The 23,591-nt window shown below is 36.8% G+C and overlaps 1 long non-coding RNA gene and 1 pseudogene across 1 annotated transcript; both read right to left on the bottom strand.

Moving 5' to 3' along the window:
• Positions 1–859: 859 nt before the first annotated feature.
• On the bottom strand, positions 860–1,173 carry LOC109560114 (pterin-4-alpha-carbinolamine dehydratase pseudogene; annotated as a pseudogene).
• Positions 1,174–1,411: 238 nt separating this feature from the next.
• On the bottom strand, positions 1,412–23,029 carry LOC109560115 (uncharacterized). Its single transcript, XR_002180869.2, has 4 exons — positions 22,845–23,029; positions 20,849–20,910; positions 7,437–7,493; positions 1,412–3,253 (listed from the first exon to the last, which is right to left on the bottom strand). It is a non-coding gene; the product is annotated as an uncharacterized lncRNA (long non-coding RNA).
• Positions 23,030–23,591: the final 562 nt, after the last annotated feature.

Consider the following 23,591-nt stretch of genomic DNA (forward strand, 5'->3'; position numbering starts at 1 on the left):
TTTATGGTCCTGAGAAGCTGCCAGCATCCAAACCTGTCATTTCCTCTGCCTATGGTCATGTTGAAATCATCATGAAGTATTTTAGGCTAATGTTTTATCTATTAGGAGAGATAAGACTAGAATGTTGTCATTTCTCACTTGTTGATGCCAAGAAGAGCTTTCTACTCACTGCTTTCTAAGAACAATTTGCAAGAATAGGAGCTGAAGACAGGTTGTGCATTAAGAAGAGAAATTTGCAAAACCACAGAATCCAACATTTATCTTATAACAGTGCTAGCTAGAAAATATTTGTGGGACTTTGAAAGACATTCTCAGTTCAGGGGGGCTTTTCCTGGTCATCTATAAAATAAAGGAGTGGAAATTTTGAGATTTATAGTACCGTATTTCTTTTGTTTGTTTGTTTGTTTTCCCCAAGTGAAACAACGATTTTATTTGAGGCATAAAAGTGAATGCATTTCTGTCACATAGGATGAGGACAACTTGAGGGTCCTGGTTTCTAAGATAAAACTTTGTCTTAGACACAGTTTCCATCAAGCTTCTTGGGAAATGAATCAGAAAAGGAGCAAGCAAGACATGGCCTGAAAAGAAAGCATTACTGTTGCTGGGAAGTAGTGAAGCAAGAGAAGAACTTACTCAGATCAGTGTACATGTTTCAGAGGTCCAAGGAGGAGGAGAGTGGTGTGGGAAAAATGGTCTAATTTCCTCATCTTGGCAGGAGATATGGCCCTCTCCTTCCAGGGAAATAACTTGCCTCTAACCAGAGGCAGCAGTACTGACTTGGCAGTTTTGACTGCAGCAACATCTCAGGGCTCCCCAGTTCCCTGGATCCCCTGAAAAACTCAGAGACGAAGGGTGGGGTCTATGTCACGGACCCTGCCACTTGCTCCCTGAAGCTGGCCGTGTTTATGTCCCTTTCTGAAAAGCCCGCACACTTGTGGGTACTCAGGATGGTGTGGGCCTTGGTGCACAGGTTAAACCATTCAGGATGCTGGTCCAGTTTTTCAGTCTGCAGGCCACTGTCATCCGGAGGCCAAGAGCCCTACTGAAGTCTTTGAAATGGAGCTGCCTGCAGATGGCATCCTGCCCATCTGGCTCCCTCCACCTCATGGCAGGTGGGTTTGGCAGCAGCTGGTCCTCCTCCTCAGCACTTAGTTTGTGGGCTTAGCCAGTCATGAAGTGGGGAAGGAGGCGGGGGCATGGACACGGGCAGCTGTGATAGCAGTAGAGTGGAGGAGTATGACTTACAGTTCCATACTTCTAAGAGATACTTACCATCTAAATTTTTACAATAATTGAGAGAATAAAATGAAAGGTCCACACCATATCATTAGAAGGCTTTTGAGTGGCATGCCTTTTTTTGTACATAAACTCTCAATCTTTCCTTCTTTTGTAATTAATTTTTATTGGGGTATAGTTGATTTACAAGTTTCTGTTAGTTTGAGGTGTTCAGCAAAGTAAATCAGTTATACATACACATACATCCACTCTTTTTTAGATTCTTTTTTCCATATAGGTCGTTACAGAGTACTGAGTAGAGCTCCCATGCTATACAGTAGGTCCTTGTTAGTTATCCATTCTATATATATGGTGTGTATGTGTCAATCCCAGTCTGCCAATTTATGCCTTCCTAGGGAGATGCTTAACAAAGAACCAAGACAGGCAAGGAAAAATGCTTAAAGCTAATAATTCAGACTGTGAGACAATGGCGTTTAGGGTTAGTGATTACTGATCTCGTATCTTTCACAGCTTTGTTTAAAGCTGGTAAGAGAAAATGGGGAATTATAGAAAATGAGGTGGATGAAACTGGAGCCTATTATACAGAGTGAAGTAAGCCAGAAAGAAAAACACCAATACAGTATACTAATGCATATATATGGAATTTAGAAAGATGGTAACAACAACCCTGTATGCGAGACAGCAAAAGACACAGACGTATAGAACAGTCTTTTGGACTCTGTGGGAGAGGGAGGAGGGGGGATGATTTGGGAGAATGGCATTAAAACATGTATAATAGCATATAAGAAACGAATCGCCAGTCCAGGTTCGATGCAGGATACAGGAAGCTTGGGGCTGGTGCACTGGGATGACCCAGAGGGATGGTACGGGGAGGGAGGTGGGAGGGGGGTTCAGGATGGGGAACACATGTACACCCGTGGCGGATGCATGTTGATGTATGGCAAAACCAATACAAAATTGTAAAGTAAAAAATAATAATAAAAATAATAAAAATTGAATGACAAGAACAAAGATGGATGGCCCAGAGAGCAATTAGAATCTTGAAAGATTCTGACCAGTACATCTGAATATAATACAAATTAAAAAGAATGAAATGCTAGTGAAGTTCAGGTTTAATAACCACATTTATCAACTATCTGAGGTTTTAGTTACAGAAATCTGTTTGTTTTACATAGAAACAATATTAATAACTAATAAACATTGGCCATTCTATTGATAAACACTTGCTAAGTACCTCTTTTATCATCTCCGTTATCCTGAGGTACATATTCTTTTTATTGGCAGCTTATTAATAAGGAAAATAACACACTGCTGCTACTGCTGCTGCTAAGTCGCTTCAGTCGTGTCCGACTCTGTGAGACCCCACAGACGGCAGCCCACAAGGCTCCCCCGTCCCTGGGATTCTCCAGGCAAGAACACTGGAGTGGGTTGCCATTTCCTTCTCCAATGCAGGAAAGTGAAAAGTGAAAGTGAAGTCGCTGAGTCTTTCCGACTCTTAGCGACCCCATGGACTTCGGCCCACCAGGCTCCTCCATCCATGGGATTTTCCAGGCAAGAGTGCTGGAGTGGGGTGCCATTGCCTTCTCCAAAGGTTAAAAAATTTGTTCAAAGTAAATGGTAAAGTGTATTTTGAGACAGGGCAGTCTAATTCCCAATCAAAGTTGAACTCATATCCATTAGACTATAATACATTGATTAAAAATTATCTTATAGTAGATCTAAAAAGAATTCCTTAAAAACTCAACACTGTTTTAAAGAGTGATGTTCTTGGAATGATGTAAAGCGTGTAGAAGTTACTTCATCCCTAAGGTATCTGTCAGTTCCTTCCTGTTGTTGCTAGTAATCGACTGTTATCATGACCTGCCGAGGGGAGGCAGAGTTTGCTCTGGCCACAGTGACCTTCTCCTCCACCACTTCCATCCTGTGGGCGACTGCGGTCCTCTTGAGATGCTGGCGCTCTCCAGCCTCCAAATCTCTCTGTCCCAGTAAAAGCAAGCCAGAGGAGGCATAAGCGTCTCTACACAGAAAAATGAAATGGATCATATCTCTGTTTGTCCACGTTCCCCAAAACTCCAACATAGGACTTATTGTGCTCACATAGATGAAGGCGTTTCTCTTTCTGATGGTAGAGATTTAGGTCTCTGGCAGGCAACTCAACCCTAAGAATGGCATTAAGACTCAGATTACCCTAAATATCCATTCACCACTTGCATTTTTTTTTAGCTCTGTAACAACACATATACGGGTTTCTTTTGACAAAAGATAGACAATTAAATACTAATTACTACTAGAAACTTGAGAATAAACCCACAAATAAAATATTTAAAAATTTTCCGTTCATTATACCACAGCATTCCTTTAAAATTCTATGATTTTATGCCAGTATTTTTTGGTGGTGTTTTCATGTATATCATATTCACAAAATCACAGAATTATACAGCTGAAAGGTTCTCACACAATCTAGTCCTGTGCCTAACATTCAGAGAGACTGAATAGCTACCACCTTATGATGGAAAGCCCTCCAGTTCCCATGTCCATGTTTTACCATTATAGCTCATTTTCTTGGAATTTTGACAACTTACAAATGTAAAGAGCAATGAGTTATCACAGAGTCTTAGACCACTTGAATTGTCAGATGGCAGTGTAGCAATTTTTTAAAACATAGTACTCTCTCTCATATCAATAACCTGTTATCCATCACATAACATCTAACAGTTAAATTTCCCAACTCTTGTAACTTCAATGAGTATTCTTTTAGGAGCCATCTCTGAGAACTTCTCAGTTTAGATCTGATGATAGTTTTGCACATATCTTGGTCTCATATCATGTGTCCTATCTCACCAAATTTTTATCTTACAGATAATGACCATATCTGCTGGTTTACATAAACCTCCCTGCAGTGCTTATTCCAGTTTTATTAAATCACTTTTTGAATAAATCACTTTTACTTGGACAAGCCATATCTCCCTAAGTCCTTTTGTTGGCTGTTTCTGAATTTAATCTGTGAAACATCTTTCCACTTTCCAAAGAAGATAGATTTCCAAAGAAGGCATCTATCACATTCCCCTATGCCTGAATGTATACCTTAGACTCGGATGGTTGCCTAAATACACACCTTAATAAGAAAGCCATAAATAGATTGCTTTGACCACTTGGGCAACTGCCTATTTCAACACGACTCAAATTCACTATTTCTACCAACTTACCAAAAGAACTCTTTTGGGCAACAGGTTCCTTTCTCTGAGCTTCAGGAGGATATTCCAGAGATTATAGAGTCCCTGCATCCAGGCAGCTGACTTAAATTTGAGTTACAAAGCAATAACATGAAATACCAGCCACACCTAAAATAAGTTACTTCATTTTCCCAGCAGATCCAAATGCATGCTTCAATGAAACTGCAGCCCATATTTAAGACATGGCCCAGAAGATAGGATCTTCTTGTCTAGGATGTTTATTCACCTGCTTGCATTTCTGTCTGAAATCTAACCTCTAAGTTTGATTATTCTCGAGCAAAGTAATAGATCTGTGCTCATCACATGTGCTGTTAGAATACACGATAGTAAAGGATGCAGTCACTGCTCTTAGCTACCCTTTGTCACTTGTCCTTTTCACTATAATAATCCAAAATAGCTTCTGACAGGTGAGATAGTAAAAGTGGAGATAAATGAGAACTATGGTGAGAGTATGGGGTTCCTGGGGTATAGAATATGATGGAAGACAGAATAAATAAGAAATAAAAAATTATCAGACAATTCTCAGCTTGAAACTTTGCTTAGGATTAGCTGTGTTTCTCGGGGTTTCTGGAACATCTTGGAGCACAGTCAAGATGTAAGTGTTCCCCGCAGAACCTGAAACCTAACTATGGTCGTGTCCTTGGGCACACATTGTGGACAGCACACACTGTCCTCAGACAGGAAGATCCTGAATTCTCAGAAGTCATGCCAGGCCAAATCATGCCAGACTCTTGCCCTTTGTCAGGGACCCAGTCCAAAGAAACCATAACATGTTTTTCCTCTAAAAATTTTTTTTAAATAAATATGTGCTCTCTGAAGCCCAGTTAAGATACTGTGGGTTCTTACAGATTTCACACAGCTTATATATATGGCTCAAATGAACTGGACAAAAAGGCAATCTCACAATGAAAGGACTTTGTTCAGCCTGAGCAAAGTTGAGCAGCTTAATAACAGTGACTTGGTACATTATAAAGGTGAAAACTGCCAACTCATCACTATTGTGCTGTAGTTAGTTATAATAGAAAGAAGTAGATTCAAAGTATAGGAAGTATGTGAAATGCAAAGGAGAACGTTTCACTAGTGGTAGGGCCTGGCTGCAGCTCCCTTTTCTTGTTGTGGTTTGACAATATTTTTCAAAGGATGATACTGAGTAATTTGTAAAGGTAGTTCACTAACTTTTATTTTAATTATCATTAAGCTTCTAACTGCAAAGATAAGAATTGTTTCCTAGTATTTTGTAATAAAATAGCCTATTTTGTCCGGCTTCCCTGGTAGCTCAGCTGGTTAAAGAATCCACCTGCAATGTAGGAGACACCAGTTCAATTCCTTGGTCAGGAAGATTCCCTGGAGAAGGGATAGGCTACCTACTACAGTATTCTTGGGCATTTCTGGTGGCTCAGATGGTAAAGAATCCACCTGCAGTGTGGGAGACCTGGGTTCGCTCCCTGGGTTGGGAAGATTCCCTGGAGGAGGGCATGGCAACCCACTCCAGTCTTAATCCCATGGACAGAGGAGCCTGCCAGGCTACAGTCGACGGGGTTGCAAAGAGTTAGATATGACGAGGCACAACAGCCTATTTTTTCACCAACATGATGTTAGCAAAGTACAGTGAGGGAAAAGATTATTAAAAAAAAAAAAACTGTATGTGTTTAACTTCTGCACATCTTCCAGCTAAATATATAAAAGTGGAGTTGCTGATAGAGGTCTAATATATTCCCTTAGATAATTTCTGGATCTGTAGAACTCTAGAAGTTCTACGCTAGGAGAACCCCATCACTCTTCCTTCTAATTTCACATATAGTTTTGTTCTAAGTTTAAAAGTGTTCCAGCTAACTATAATGGTGTAAGAACCTCAATTTACTGTTACTTGTGTGTTACTTAGAAAGATATATTCTTATTTCCCAGTGGTGGGATGATTATCCTCTCTGATTCTCCCCATGCCCTCCTGAATACATGTATCCCTTCTCCCAATCAAATTTTAATTCAAATGAAATTTCTCTTCAGAATTTTCAATTCAATATACTTTGCTTTATATTTTATCCTTTTTCTTTATTTCATCTTTTTATGGTGGAAAAGCATTTGCTCTAGTTTACTTTTGAACTAAAAATTCAATACAATATTACACAGATGTAATAATTTAAATTTATAAACTAAATTTATATGAGGAACAGGGAATTATAAAGCAGTGAGTTAGGAGAAACAGGGAAATTGAATATCACTAAGTATCACTCAACATTACTAATTACTAGAGAAATGCAAATCAAAACTACAATGTGGTATCACCCTACACTGGTGAGAATGGCCATCATCAAAAAAAAAAAAAAAATCTACAAACAATAAACTCTAGAGAGGATGTGGGGAAAAGGGAACCCTCTTACGTGATGCAGGGAATGTAAATTTATACAGCCATTATGGAAAACAATACGGAGATTCCTTGAAAAACGAAATATAGAGCTACCATATGATCCAGCAATCCCACTTCTGGGCATATATCCAGAGAAAATCATAATTTGAAAAGATATATGCACCCTGAAAGAAAACTGCAGCACTATTTACAATAGCCAGGACATGGAAGCAACCTAAATGCCCATCAACAGGTGAATGGATAAACAAGTTGTGGTACATGTATACAACAGAATATTATTCAGCCATTAAGAAGAATGTAATAATGCCATTTGCAGCAACATGGAAAACCTAGGGATTGTCATACCAAGTGAAGTAAATCAGACAGAGAAAGACAAATGCCATATTACATTACATTACATATTAAAATGTAATGTAATGCCATATTACATTACATGTGGAATCTAAAAATTTGGTACAAGTTAATCTATTTACAAAACAGAAATACAGTCACACATGTAGAAAACAAACTTATGGGGGAAGGTGAGGAAGGGATAAATTGGGAGACTGGGATTGACATACACACACTACTGTATATAAAATAGATAACTAAGTAGAACCTACCGTGTAGCACAGGGAACTCTATTCAATCATTTGTAATGACCTATATGGGAACAGAATCTAAGAAAAAAGAACAGATTCATATATATATTTATAACTGATTCACTTTGCTGTACAGCAGAAATTAATACAACATTGTAAATCAACTATACTCCAATAAAAATTAACTTTAAAAAGTGCTAAAAATAAAATAAATACATTTCTAAAGTAAATTACATCTAAGGAACAGGGAGTTATAAACCAGTAAGTTGGTAAAACAGGGAAATTGAAATAGTTTGTACATCCAAAGTATTTGCCTTGACGCTATCACCACTCCTGACTAAACCCACAGTCATGATGGGAGTAGCAGTGGGTATCTTTTGAGCAATTAGAAAACTTATTCATTCAGTTCTGCTTATAAGCTAAGAGCATGTCCATTTTTAAACTCAAAGGAAATTTTGAGTGATTTATTGATAAATAGTAGCAGTTTTCTTCCTCAGAACTCATATTCATCAAAGAATATTATCACAGCTAAAAAGAAATGATCAGTTAACAAAAATAATCCAATATTAAATTCATTTTTTCATTCAAACTTACGAAATCTAAGTTGTTCTGTTTCTCACTTTCAGATACATGACAAAATAAATGCAAAACATCAATGTTTAATAAAAGTGTTAGAGACCAGTTGTCCTCTGGAATCTGTTCTATTCTCCATCCACAGGAACAAAGAATTAAAACCATACTTGGTCATTCAGAGCTACTCAGTCACCTATTCTTAGAGCCAGAGTAAACACGTGAGAGAGTTCTCACTGATGGAATGTGAGCAGAAGGGACTTGTGCCATTCCAAGGCTGGGTCTTACCACACCACGAGTGCTCCTTTGTACCCTCCTTGGTTTCCACTGGGAGAAACTGGACATGGTAGCAATCAGACTTCAGTGTCTGATTGGACAGACACTGAGGCAGATGAGGGCAATGCCTTGGTGAATGGTAAAGCAGCCATTGCCTCTGGGAGATGTCATAAAGCCCAACTCCCCTTCCTTGACTTTTACATAGAAGAAAATAATAAACTATCTCTATTGGAGCCATTGCATTTTTTGTACCTCTTTGCTGCACAGTCTTCACCATAAACTAACATCAAAGGAAAACTAATATAAATTCATGAGGCTTTTTTTTCCCCCTAAAGTGGGACATTTCATTACTAGAACTAGATATGATTCAAGTGATTAAATAGAAGGAGACATAATCTATATATATTTATCAGTTCATGCTAAAATTGCTGATTATAAACAAGCAAGATCAAGAATGAGCAGTTATTAGGAAAAGTCATTGCATCGGTATAAAAAAAAAATAAGTTCAGTAGACTATACAGTTGTTAACTTAGGGCTTTCTGCTTTGTTTAATGTGTAAATGTGTTTTAAGAGTGATGTATATAAGGAGCAATGTAATTGAATTGGACCTGACCAGTGATGTTTGAACTTTACAATAATGTTTCTAAGAGCAATAAAACAGCTTTACAGTAGAAATCATCTATAGGGTAAATAAACTTACTGTATTTATTCTTAAATTCTCTAGACCTTAATACCATTCTTGCCTAAAAAACAATTTTTAGAATTAATTTTTTACAATATGTGGGTTCTTAGGTCTTCAACTACTATATTATAGTGTAACAGAGTAATGAAATTATAAAAATTCTTGAATGATCTAGAAACCAATGTCCATTTAATTATGGCCAGAATTTATAGGAAGCTGGAGAACGTTCTCGTCTAATAAGCACTTGGTCAGTGTTGAACAGCTGAAGGGCTCCAAGCACTCCAGCTACACAGTGAAGTGAAAATGTTAGTCCCTCAGTCATGTCCGACTCTCTGTAACCCACACACTGCAACCTGCCAGCCTCCTCTGTCTCTGGAACTCCCCAGGTAAGAACATTGGAGTGGGTAGCCATTCCCTTCTCCAGGGGATCTTCATAACACAGGAATTGACCCAGGTCTCCTGCATTGCAGGTGGATTCTTTACTGTCTGAGCCACCAGTGAAGCCCCCTGCAACGTAAGACTCAGTTCAGTTCAGTTCAATCACTCAGTCATGTCCGACTCTTTGTGACCCCATGAATTGCAGCACGCCAGGCCTCCCTGTCCATCACCAACTCCCGGAGTTCACTCAAACTCATGTCCATCAAGTCGGTGATGCCATCCAGCCATCTCATCCTCTGTCGTCCCCTTCTCCTCCTGCCCCCAATCCCTCCCAGCATCAGGGTCTTTTCCAATGAGTCAACTCTTCCCATGAGGTGGCCAAAGTATTGGAGTTTCAGCCTCATCATCAATCCTTCCAATGAACACCAAGGACTGATATTTAGGATGGACTGGTTGTATCTCCTTGTATTCCAAGGGACTCTCAAGAGTCTTCTTAAACACCACAGTTCAAAAGCATCACTTCTTCGGTACTCAGCTTTCTTCACTAAGGGAGTATTTTTTTGGTGTGGCAAATATTGAGCTAAGCTGACATGGTCATTGTGCTTCCTGATTCAAATGACTTAGTCATTTGAAAGTTTCAAAGTGTCTGGGCCATGCCATTAGAGAGCAAGCTGTATTCAGAGAAAACAAACAGGCTTCCAAAGAACCAAGCAGCGAACGAGGCAGAGCTTGAAGGACAGCTAATGAGGTTCTGACTGTTCCACCGAGGCATGCCAGGCAGTAAATCCCCATTTACAAGCACATCTTCCATCTCTCTAAATCCTACCACTTGGCAATGACTCCTGACAACAGTTTATGTCACTGGAAAGTATCCTTTGACTAATAGCTCTTTTCCTTGTATGTACACTGACCTTAAAAACACGGGAACATTTTCTTTTGGGAGATGCTACAGTAGACATGTTGTTCAGTAGTCAGAATTCATTATCTCCTTCACCTTCCATAGTGCACCCTGATACTATTTAGTTACCTGCCTCTCAGCCTAAGTGCCTCTTAGAAAGTTGGGTCTGGTGATTCTAATGCTCCTTCCACTCCCATTTTTAGTTTTTGGCTCAGAGACAGCCAAGGGCAACAGTCAGAATACTGAGATTCTTATAGTGATTTGCATGAAGCTTGTGGAAAAGATCCTCTTCATTACTCTGAAAGAACTCTGGAAGGCACCCTCTCTTACATCTGATATAAATCAATATGCATGTATCTTCTGTTGCAACTGTCAGCCGTTCTAGAACCAGGTAAGGAATTAATATTAAAAGGTATATTAGAAGGATGATGAAGATCATGACAGAGATACAATGACTCTGAAGCTTGAGATAATTCTTAGAGTCCTAGAGCTACCGAACTCAAAGCCTGTTTCTCTTTGAATTTTTAATTTCATTTGTCAACACATTTTCCTACCATGTAATCCAGCCTCAACTGGTTTTTTGTTTACTTTTTTTTTATTTAATTATGCCCAAAGGTCAGTTTTCATTCCATTCCCAAAGAAAGGCAATGCCAAAGAATACTCAAACTATCGCACAATTGCACTCGTCACACACGCTAGTAAAGTAATGCTCAACATTCTCCAAGCCAGGCTTCAGCAATACGTGAACCATGAACTTCCAGATGTTCAAGCTGGTTTTAGAAAATGTAGAGGAACCAGAGATCAAATTGCCAGCATCTGCTGAATCATGGAAAAAGCAAGGGAGTTCCAGAAAAACATCTATTTCTGCTTTATTGACTATGCCAAAGCCTTTGACTGTGTGGATCACAATAAACTGGACAATTCTGAAAGAGATGGGAACACCAGACCACCTGACCTGCCTCTTGAGAAACCTATATGCAGGTCAGGAAGCAACAGTTAGAACTGGACATGGAACAACAGACTGGTTCCAAATAGGAAAAGGAGTACATCAATGCTGTATATTGTCACCCTGCTTATTTAACTTCTATGCAGAGGACATCATGAGAAACGCTGGGCTGGAAGAAGCACAAGCTAGAATCAAAATTGCCGGGAGAAATATCAATAACCTCAGATATGCAGATGACACCACCCTTATGGCAGAAAGTGAAGAGGAACTCAAAAGCCTCTTGATGAAAGTGAAAGAGCAGAGTGAAAAAGTTGACTTAAAGCTCAACATTCAGAAAACGAAGATCATGGCAACCAGTCCCATCACTTCATGGGAAATAGATGGGGAAACAGTGGAAACAGTGTCAGACTTTATTTTTCTGGGCTCCAAAATCACTGCAGATGGTGACTGCAGCCATGAAATTAAAAGACCCTTACTCCTTGGAAGGAAAGTTATGACCAACCTAGATAGCATATTCAAAAGCAGAGACATTACTTTGCCAACAAAGGTTCGTCTAGTCAAGGCTGTGGTTTTTCCAGTGGTCATGTATGGATGTGAGAGTTGGACTGTGAAGAAGGCTGAGCATCGAAGAATTGATGCTTTTGAACTGTAGTGTTGGAGAAGACTCTTGGGAGTCCCGTGGACTGCAGGGAGATCCAACCAGTCCCTTCTAAAGGAGATCAGTCCTGGGTGTTCTTTGGAAGGACTGATGCTAAAGCTGAAATTCCAATACTTTGACCCCCTCATGCGAAGAGTTGACTCATTGGAAAAGACTCTGATGCTTGGAGGGATTGGGGGCAGGAGCAGAAGGGGACAACAGAGGATGAGATGGTTGGATGGCATCACCAACTTGATGGACATGAGTTTGAGTAAACTCTGGGAGTTGGTGACAGGGAGGCCTGGCATGCTGTGATTCATGGGGTCGCAAAGAGTTGGACACGACTGAGCAACTGAACTGAACTGAAATCATCCTAGGCAACACTTATGGTCATAAAACCTACTGTGTAAACCTCATTGAGGTATGCGACATGTGACAAGTAAACTTTTCCAAACAGGGATATATAAGAAATACTTTAGCAATTTAGTCAATAATGTTTGTTGGTTGGACCCATCAATATTTTTGACCCCACTTTTTAATTTTATATTGAAGCATAGTTGATTTATGATATTATATTAGTTTCAGATATGTAACATGGTGATTCAATTAACTCTAAAGTCATAAAATATTAGCTATATTTCCTGTGCTGTATAATGTACTTTATATTATATATAGTGGTTTGTATATCTTAGTCCCCTAATTCTTTTTTCTTCCTCCCCCTTGCCTCTCTCCACTGGTATCCACTATTTTGTTCTCTATATCTGTAAGTCTGCTTTTATTATATTCACTCAGTTGTTTCATTTTTTAGATTTCATGTGTAAGTGATAACATACAGTATTTGTCTTTCTTTCTTTGACATATTTCACTAAGCATAATCCCCTCCAGGTCCTTCTGTGTTACAAATGAAACAAAATCTCATTGTGTTTTATGGCTGAGTAATATTCCATTGTTTATATACATCACACCTTCTTTGCCTATTCATCTGTCAATGAACACAAGTTGCTTCATATCTTAGCTATTATAAATAATGCTGGACATTATTATTATAAGAAATAATATACAAAAAACAATGAACATTAGGGTGCATGAATTTTTTGAATTAGTGTCTTCATTTTCTTCTGAAATTACCCAGGAATGTAATTTCTAGTAGCTCTATTTTTTAGTTTTTTTGATGAAACTCAATGCTCTTTTCCATAGTGGCCATTTCAATTTACATTCCCACCAACAGTGTACCAGGGTTCCATTTTCTCCATATCCTCACCAACATTTATTATTTGAGGTTTTTTGCTGATAGCCATTCTGACAGGTGTGAGATGATCACTCATTGTGGTTCGGATCTGCATTTCAGATGGTTAGCAATATTGAGCATATTTTTCATGTGCCTGTCTTCTTTGGAAAAATTTCCGTTCAGATATTCTGTTCACTTTCAGTTGAGTTATTTTTTTGATATTGAGCTGTATGAGCTATTTATGTTTTGGATACTAACCCTTTGATGGGCACGTCATTTGTATATATTAATTTCTCCCATTCACTAGGTTATCTTTTCATTCTTTTGATGGTTCCCTTTACTGTGCAAAAGCTTTTAAATTTAATTAGGTCTCTTTTGTTTATGTTTGCTTTTGTTTTCTTTGCCTTAGGACATAGATCCTTATAAATATTGCTATGGCTTATATCAAGGAGTGCTCTGCTTTGTTTTCTTATAGGAGATTTATGGTTTCTAGCCTTACATTTAGGTCTTAAATCTATTTTGAGTTTATTTTGTATATGATGTAAGGAAATATTCTAATTTCATTATTTACATGCAGCTGTGCAGTTTTCCCAGCACCACTTTATTGAAGAAATTGTCTTTTCCCCCATTGTTTTGCATGTTTTATCATAGATAAATTGACCATAAGTTTATGGGTTTATTTCTGGACTCTCTATTCTGTTGCATTTATCTATATGTCTGGGTTTGTGACAGTACCATACTGTTTTGATTACTGTAGCTTTGTAGAATTGTCAGAAGTCAGGAAGTATGATACCTCCAGCTTTGTTCTTTTTTCTAAAAATTGCTTTGGCTATTTGGTTGACCAATTTTTTTTTTTTAATTTTATATGGTCAGATATCTATAAATGGTCTGAATAAATCACCTAAAATTAATATCACAATTTGTCCATCTGTTCCTGTTTTCCAACATTGCACAGTTAGACTTCACCGTTCCTGGAAAACATTTCTTTTTAATTATAGTGACTCAAATTTATTCAAATAATAATGGCATTATTATTCTATTCAAGTTTAGTTTATATTTAAATAATAATAACTTGACGGTATTATATGAGTCACTGTTGGTGTGCCCATCTTAACATTCATATTCAGAATGACTAAGCAGTCACTCATAAATGATAATGCTCATAATGTGCACAGTTTGAACACAAGTACTTCCCTGGCTAACATAAATTAGCCAAGAGATTAAGGCTATAGTGGCACCATTTTTCATCTATCAGATCCTTAAAAATGTTCTAATCTTCTTTCTCCTTTTTTGTATTACATAACAAAAGTTCCCCTCCCCCAAATTCTAATTATTTGAATAATATTGCTTTACTTCTTGTATCAGTCTTTGCCCATATCTACTGTAGGCAATCGTCTCATTGTATTTAGGTTCATAGAATCATTAGAATTACACTGAAGAAAATTTAGAAATTGATATAATCCCAGTACTCATGGCAGATATTTTACTCATTCACTTTTTCATATGCCTATATCTACATATATAAAAGTTTATCCGTAGTCATGCAGTTGGAAAATAAATGATTCTGTGCTTTGATGATTCCAACCAATACATATCATATGATCTTAAACTTCAGGAGGAACACCACAAACTGTTAATTGTGATCACCTCTGCAGAAGTCTCACTGGATATTTGATAATGGAAAAATCTTTCATTTTATACTTTATATGATAATTTTATAAATTAATAGATTATGTTTACTTCTTTGTTTTACATTTTCTATATTTTTCTAGTAAAAAAGTAAGATATAACACAGTAAGCTGTAAAAGTGCTACCAAGAAACCAGAACTAAACAAAATATATGTTCCACTTTGACATAAGACCTTCTTACAAATCTTTTAAATGGTCTGTAACATATTCAAGTGATTGAATATACTAGATTTTCATCAATAAGTTCTTAGCCAATAAACATACAAGTTGCTTAAATTTTTTCACTAGTCTATTTAGAACTATATTGAAAATATCTGTACATAAAGCATTTGTCTTATTTTGATAAATTTTGAACATAAATTCCCAGAGGAATGATTATTACATTTGAAAAATTGTGTCACTTATCACAAGTTTTCAAATTAATTTTCAAAATGATTTGAATCAGTTTACATTGCCATCAGCAATATAAAGTTCTATTGAAACATTTACCAAAAAAAGTATAGTGATAAATATTTATGGGATCTCTTTGTCTACTGCTCTTAATTTTCATGTTTGTTTGTTTATCCATTTATTCATTTAACAAATATTGAATGAGTATCAATATTATGCCAGATACTGATAGTCACTGATGAGAAAAAACAGAAATGATCCTTTTCTTCATAACTTATCTCAATTCCAGGAAGAAAATATTTTATCCGCAGATTTTCAGAAGAGAAAAAAGTAGTTCAGCAGGATAAAAATGTATTTAAAATCACACAGCAATTAAAAGAGCTAGGGCTCTAGGATTCAAATCTGAACTGTCAGACAAGAAAGCCTATGTCCTTTTGAGCCAATCTGGGCATCACTAAGTATTATTACTCTACAAGTTTCTACTATTTTTGCTGACTTAATGATTAGGTTTAATACCTTCATATATTTTCAGGTTTTTTTTATATCAAACAAGGTTGAAATTTTTTTTCTCTTTACTAATTGTATTTCTTAATGGAACAATTACTTGCTCTTGTGTTTAATCATTTGTAACTGCTGTAGCTTTGATGATTTTCTTACTAACCTACAGAATCTGTAGATGAAGGTATAGAAAAATTATTAGTTTTTGGTAATGTTTGTTTAATGAAAATTTACATTTTTAAGGTTTACTTTTAAACTTTGGTTATATGAGTTAAAAATTCAAATTGATTTAATACAGTGCATTTTACCTTTATATTTACTGATGTGACAAAATCAAGGATATTAATGAAATAAGTAGCAATCTTATAAGATGTGAGGAGATTGCTCTTGTACTCAGCACTCTTATTTTGACCATGTAACTATATTTATGATTCATGTAATGAATCACAGGGCCTACTAATGGAGAAATCTTGATTGATCAATAACTGTTTGAAAGGCAAACTAATTTTTTATTAAAGAGCACTTTAACTTGAAGTGGATATTTTGATGGGGTGTTTAAGAGCTTTTCTAATCCCAACCTTCAGAAACTTTAATCCTTGCCCATATTTTCTGTTAATATTTTGCTTTTATCATCATGGTTATATGTATAGTCGCCCTAATAAATGATAGCATATGACTCCACATAACGTCTTATCACTATAATTTAGTCAATAGAGCTGTATTTACTTTTCTTAATGAGTCATGTTTTCTTCATACATTTATTAATACTCTTTACAAGCTCATGCTCACCACCATTCATGTCTCTGATTAACTGCTTGAATGATTTTATATGGTGAATTGAAATCTCTAGGAAGAATTTTCTAGAAATAAGCTTAATATTATTTTACAGCTTACCTGATATACTATATGTATAAAGAATAAAATATTGCACAAAGCTATACCGGTGATGATGATATCAGTGACTTATGACATAAGAAACTTAAGGGCTATTTCCTGCTACTGCCATTATGGCTACTAGCTACCATCTACTGAGCACTTACTTACTAAGTGCTACATGCTTTGTGACCCCATGGACTGTAGCCTGCATGGCTCCTCTGTCCGTGGGATTCTCCATGCAAGAATACTGGCATAGATAGCCATTCCCTTCTCCAGGCAGTCTTCCCAACCCAGGGACTGAACCCAGTCTCCTGCATTGCAGGCAGATTCTTTACCATCTGAGCTACCAGGGAAGCCATTTCTCTCTTTTTTTTTTCACTACTAAGCACCACATGCTAGTTAAGTGCTTTATTTTGTATTATTATTATTTAGTTTTCATAATTCTTATATATGTAAACATACATAATTTTAAAATGTAGACTTTGTTCTGATTGTGAAAGGTATTTAGTGCAGGTCATATAGCTAGTCAGTAGGCAGAGAATATGAATTAAAATCAAGTTCTAAATTTATCTGAGAATGGAATATAAACTTCAGAAACACCTCTTTATAATTCTTGAGACAGCTGTATTCTCTGTGCTGTGCTTAGTCACTTAGTGGTGTCCGACTCTTTGTGACCCCATGGACTGTAGCCCACCAGGCTCCTCTGTCCATGGAATTCTCCAGGCAAGAATACTGGAGTGGGTTGCCGTGTCTTCCTCCAGGGGATCTTCCCATGCCAGGGATAGAACCCAGGTCTCCTGCATTGCAGGTGGATTCTTTACCATCTGAGCCAGCAGGGAAGCCTGCTGTATTCTTTAGAACAGTCTAAAAGTATTGTTTTAGGTGTTCCAGAGTTGATCAGACTTTAGAAGTACCAGTACTTCAAATAAGGCTCAGAAGACAAATAGAAACTAGAATACAAATTTCATCAATGGTAAGTATAACTGCTAAAAGAATTAAACACTTAAAGTTCTTCTTTAAGTGGATTCTACTCCTATAAGTAAGTTATAGGGAAAGTAGCATTTTAGAGAATTTCTGCATGTTGAAAAATTACAACAGGAAAAATTGATTATTTGAAGTGGATATTTAAAAGCATCAGGCCAATGCATCTCTTCCCACAAAAGACACATCTATCATTAGACTGGGTAACTCAAATTCTTGGATTAGGAATCCCTTTTCTTTGGACAGTTCTTGGATATGAAAAGCTAATGTTTGCCTCTGTGATCATGTCTTCTATAATGCCATCACCTAAACCAACTTTTCTTTGATAGATACCATTTCTTCAAATCTGTTAGACTTTCAACAAAAATATAGCAAGCTTGAAGAAAAATTTGGTTCCTGGATATTATTTTGTATATTTTCATTTTATGTTGATTTGCATAAAAATTTTGTTTCCAAGGTGAATGCATCTCAAGGCAATCCCAACTATCAGGTGCCCCAAATAATATAATAGACACTCATAAACATTGTGTTATAATGAATGAACAAGTGACTTAGGGAATAAATGGGCTTCGCTTTTGATGCCCTTAAAATTCCTTATTTTATTGAGGAAAAAGGAAATGTAAGTTAAGTCTTTGTATAACTCCTGGGTTGCTTTCATTATCAACATCATATAAAATCTGATACCCCAAGACCTGTCTGGCACCTCTTTGTGTAGGATGATTTTATTTTGTTTATGCACCTTGAATAATAGATCACTCTGTGCTTTAATATAGTGAGTTCCCTTTGATTTCAGCTAGACAATGTTTAGGACATATTTTGGGGTTTAATCTCCTGCTTAGAGTAAATGGCTGTAATACAGAACTTAGCAATTGCTAAACTCTGGCAGTGCAAAATCCCTGTGTGTGTGCTCAGTCACTCAGTCGTGTCGGATTCTTTGCAGCCCCATGGACTATAGCCCACCAGGCTCCTCTGTCCATGGAATTTTCCAGGCAAGAATACTGGAATGGGTTGCCAATTCCTCCTCCAGGGGATCTTCATGACCCAGGGATCAAACCCAAATCTCCTGTGTCTCCTGCACTGGCAGGTGGATTCTTTACCACCGAGCCATGTAGGAAGCTCTCGATGATTTACTGATTTCTAAGTTTTCTAGCTGGAAAGATAAGAGAAAGACATGGATGGAAATAAAGGTTAAAACTTTTAAACCTTTACTTTTCATCCTTTTTCCTTAATACACTAACCCTCTCAGTCTCTCAAAACATATCTCTTCAAGACTGCCATCTGGTATTTTTTAACCAAGGAGGCCAAAAATTTTACTAATATTTTTTGTTCTTTGATACAAACTATCACTGGGTTTATTTGAGAACTTCAAATCCAGCTGCTCTTTCGTTTGGAAACCATTACATAAGTTTTAAAATCTCAGACTGAAGGACACCTGTCAATTTAATAGTCAATTATATATTTAGTTAATATTCATTGAACTAAAATGAGCAATTAATGCAAAATAATGAGCATTCTTAATATTAAATAATAAAAACACAATCTTTACCAGAGGAGAGTGAGCTTGATATTATTTCTAATGTCAAAGAAAAGTTAGATGATGCAAGCTCATAGCATTTGCTATAAAATCCTATAAAATTAATTTATTCCTCTGATGTAATTTTCTTTCTTTTCACTTATCATTATATAACTCAAATAGGCAGGTATTTATTATGTTTTTATAATGTGTTTAGTTGGGAATGAAAGAACAGAAAGAAGACTAAGACATTATGCTTAGTCTAGAGGGGATGGTACTGTAACTGAATTCCCTGGTCACAAGCCCCTTACAATGGTTCTTAAATAGCATACATATCTAGCATGTCTTTTCTTCTCTTTTCTGTGTCAATCTTATTAGCCTGTTTTTACTCACAATTGTTGTATGTCCATCTATTTCAACATTTCCCCCAATTCTCATAACCTAACTGGGTGTGGCACAGAAGTTTCTAAACTTAACTTTGGGAAATGCTATCTAGAATTCCTCCTATTTGATTTCTGCACTCAGAAAGCCTAACTGCTCTTCCTCACTTGTGTTTTGCATGCTAATACTCAACTTTAATTGACCAATATTAGATAGCAATAAATAATGGACAGAAAAGCAGAAGTTGAAAAGCTGGAAGCTATAAAGATGAAGTTAAATAGTTATTGATCAAACTACAGTTAAGACTGTGATCATAATATCTGATGGAAATTTTGAATAAAAATAATCATGTGGCAGGGGAAAAAGCAGATTGATTGAGTTTGAATGAACAGTAGAAAGCAAGGAGTGGGACTGAAGTATGGATGAGTTCAAAGTGATAGTTTTAAAAAGAAGAATAAGGGAACATACTTAGAATATGACTGTAAGAAAATATAGGTGAAGGGGAGTTGTTTTACAATTTAAAGGAAGAAATTATAGTAGGGAGAGATAAGACGCACTTTCCAGTGGGTTGTGAGGATTGATAAGATTTACTCGGCTCACTTTCACTTTTCACTTTCATGCATTGGAGAAGGAAGTGGCAACCCACTCCAGTGTTCTTGCCTGGAGACTCCCAGGGACGGGGGAGCCTGGTGGGCTGCCGTCTACGGGGTCGCACAGAGTCGGACATGACTGAAGCGACTTAGCAGCAGCAGCAGCAGCGACAAAGATAAAAACCTGCTTTGGTGGCATGATGGTGTGCCTTGTTACTCGTGTGGTCTGTGGACCTGCAATATCAGCCTCCCTCAGGCACTCAGTAGTAATACAGAATCTCAGGCCAAACCCCAGAGCACCTGAATCAGACTCTGCATTGAATAGTATCCCCATGTGAATAATTTGCATTAATAAATGAGAAACACTCATGGAGCAAAATCTTCTAACCACTCCATTTTGAGATTTGTGTTTGTTTTGCATTGGTTGTAATCTTTACAAAGAGATGACTTTTATGACATCATAGAATTTGAACATTATTAATGAAAATGTATACTAATGTTTAGGCATGTGATCAATGCTTAGTAAATATTGATCTATATTCTCTTTTGTTAAAGATTTCTCTCCTGCTAATTTTCTTTCACAGAAAAGAAATGAGAAATTAATGGAAGAAATTTTAAATTTCAGTACAGGAAGATTAGATAATTAAACTCTACCCTTGAACTGAAAACAACTAGAAAAAGTAGACTACTGCAAGAAACATATGTGTAAAGCCATTGGAAGAGCTAAGGAAAAAAGGCAAAGAGGAATTGTGAAAATAAAAATCTGTGAGAAGGAATTGCAGAGAGGTGAGTCTGGTAGTGCAATTTTTCTGAAAGAGGAAACTGAGAGGATGAGAAATTGAACAAATAAATCAACAACCTCAATAGACTCAGAGGCTGAAAACTGACGTTAGAGCTTACCATTTGGGAGAAGGGTACTGATAAGTTCACAGGTCTTGGTAGGTGCTCCAAAAAGTTAAGTCCTAGGAGTAAGGGAAAAGCAAAGCAAAAATAAATATACTCTTTTGCTAAAGTCCAGCTGCCAGTCATCTCAATTTCACAGTTACATTAAGGAGGTCTGAGACTGATCCTACCCTTATGGGAAAAAGAAACTATAAATCATTTCTGGAGGAAACTAATATCATTTAAGTCTCAAAATATTTCCATAATTTTCACATAAATATCTGATATTAAATATGAAAGTGTTAGTTGCTCAGTCGTGTCCGACTCTTTGCAACCACATGGACTGTAGCCCGCCAGGTTCCTCTGTTCATGGGATTTCCCAGGCAAGAATACTGGAGTGGGTTGCCATTCCTGTCTCCAGGGGATCTTCCCGACCTAGGTATCGAACCCAGGTCTCTTGCATTGCAGGCAGATTCTTTACCATCTGAGCCAAGATAAATTAAATATAAAATATATTAAAGTAGGCAGAACATACAAAGAGATATAAACAAAACTGAAGAAATAGAACAGAAAGTAGAAAACATTTCAGAGAATCCAGACAATTGAATTAGCAAACATATACTTTCAAATAGTTATGTTTAATACATTTATAGATATATAAATGCAGAATTTTGACAAAAGTACTGGAATTATGAAAGAATTAGGAGAAACTCTAGGATTTAAAAATACAATAACTAAAATTAAGAACCCAATGGGTGGGTTAATAATAGATTAGATACAACTGAAGAGCAAGTTAAACTTTTGATATAGTTAGAATAAAACACTAAAAATGAATCAGGGAGTGACAAAACACTGGAAAATACAAAAGAGAAGATCAGATAAGTAGGTGGTACTGTGAGAAGTTCTAACATTTGTGTAACTAGATTTCCAAGAGGAACAGTAAGATGATGAATGGCTATAAACTAGTTTGAAGAGGTAAAAATTTCCAACACCCTATTCTTCAACATTATATGAGCCATTCTAACTGTGCAACAAAGAAATAACTATTTTTAAAAAATTAAAAAGATTGGAAAAGAGGAAATTGCCCTTATTTGCAAACACTCTGATTGGGAGAAAATATTTACAAATGATATATCCAATAAGGGGCATTCCCAGGTGGCAGCAGTAAAGAATCCACCTGCCAATGCAAGAGACTCAGGAGACACAGATTCGATCCCTGGTTTGGGAAAATACCCTAGAGGAGGAAATGGCAACCCACTCCAGTATTCCTGCCTGGAAAATTCCATGGACAGAGGAGCCTGGTGGGCTATAGTCCATAAGGTTGCAAAGAGCTGGACATGACTGAGCACACAGGCATGCATGATATTCAATAAGAGGTTGATATCCAAAATATATAAAGAGCTCATAAAACTCAATATCAAAAAAAAAAAAGAAAGCTTATTTAAAAACAGGCAGAGACCTGAATAGATATGTTTTCCAAAACAGATATATAGATGGCCAATGGGCACATGAAAAGATGCTTAACATCACTAATCATCAGGAAAATGTAAAACAAAACCAGAATAAGATACCATGTCATATCTGTCAGAATGGCTGTCATCAAAGAGATAAGAAACAAGTGCCAGGAAGAATGTGGGGAAAAGGAAACGTTTATGCACTGTTGATGGGAATGTAAATTGGTACAGTTACAATGGAAATCAATATGAAGAGTCCTCAAAAAAAAGTAAATAAAAATAGATCTACCATATGATCCAGTAATTCCACTTCTGAGTATTTAGCCAAAGAAAATAAAATACAAATTCAAAAATATGTATGTACCCCTAGGTTCATCACAGCACTGTAACATCTTACAGAAAAACCCATTTGAACTTTTTGACCAACTCAGTACAATAGCCAAGATATGGAGGCAACCTAACTGTCCATCTATTTATGAATGGAAAAAGAAGATGCAGTATATATACACAATGGAAGATTACTCAGCTATTAAAAAAAGAAACAAACAATGACATCTTACCATTTGGAGCAATATGGATGGATCTGGAGGTTATTATGCTAAGTGAAATAAGTCAGATGAATCTTCACAGTTTTCATGTGGCTATCAAAACCTGGTATCCTAGTTGAGGTCTTACATGCTCTTAACTAATTTTCTGACAAGAAGAAACAAAGTCTATTGAGCGACAGTAGTGGAGTACAGTAGATTAACTGTGCACTCTCCTTAGTGCAACAGCTGCACCGAGTGTGATGGGCTACTTATGAAATTATTTTCTCTTCTATCCCAATTAGTTTTAGCTTGCAACATTATTCCCATAATAGGTAGCCATCTTTATAAATACTGGTTGCATTCTTTTAACTTTTCTGTAGCAGATCAAATTTGCAGATAACTCAGTTGCCAGAATGCATACTCTAGGTGACTAGTTACTTCTGCTAGATAAAGAATCACTGGTTGTCCCCTGTAATAACCACTCAGTTCCAAAGATGTTCTGGAGCTTTCTCTGTCCTTTTATTGTTACATAGAGCTAAAACTCTGACTATAGGAACAGGGGTAAAAAATCCAAAATAGTAGATCAGAAAAATATGTATTTTGTAGTTCTTATGAAACTGGAAAAGTTGTATTTCACAGATGAAAGAAGCTGCTGGTATAGTCCTATTTCCAGTGATCCCAGCTCAATAATTTTCATTAAAACACATGTCGGAAGGTGACCTTTTACAGTCCATCCTCATTGACCCCTTCACATTCAGAACACAGAGAACTGATGGTATA

Source organism: Bos indicus, chromosome 6 (genome assembly GCF_029378745.1).
Source record: "Bos indicus isolate NIAB-ARS_2022 breed Sahiwal x Tharparkar chromosome 6, NIAB-ARS_B.indTharparkar_mat_pri_1.0, whole genome shotgun sequence".
NCBI classification, from domain to species: Eukaryota; Metazoa; Chordata; class Mammalia; order Artiodactyla; family Bovidae; genus Bos; species Bos indicus.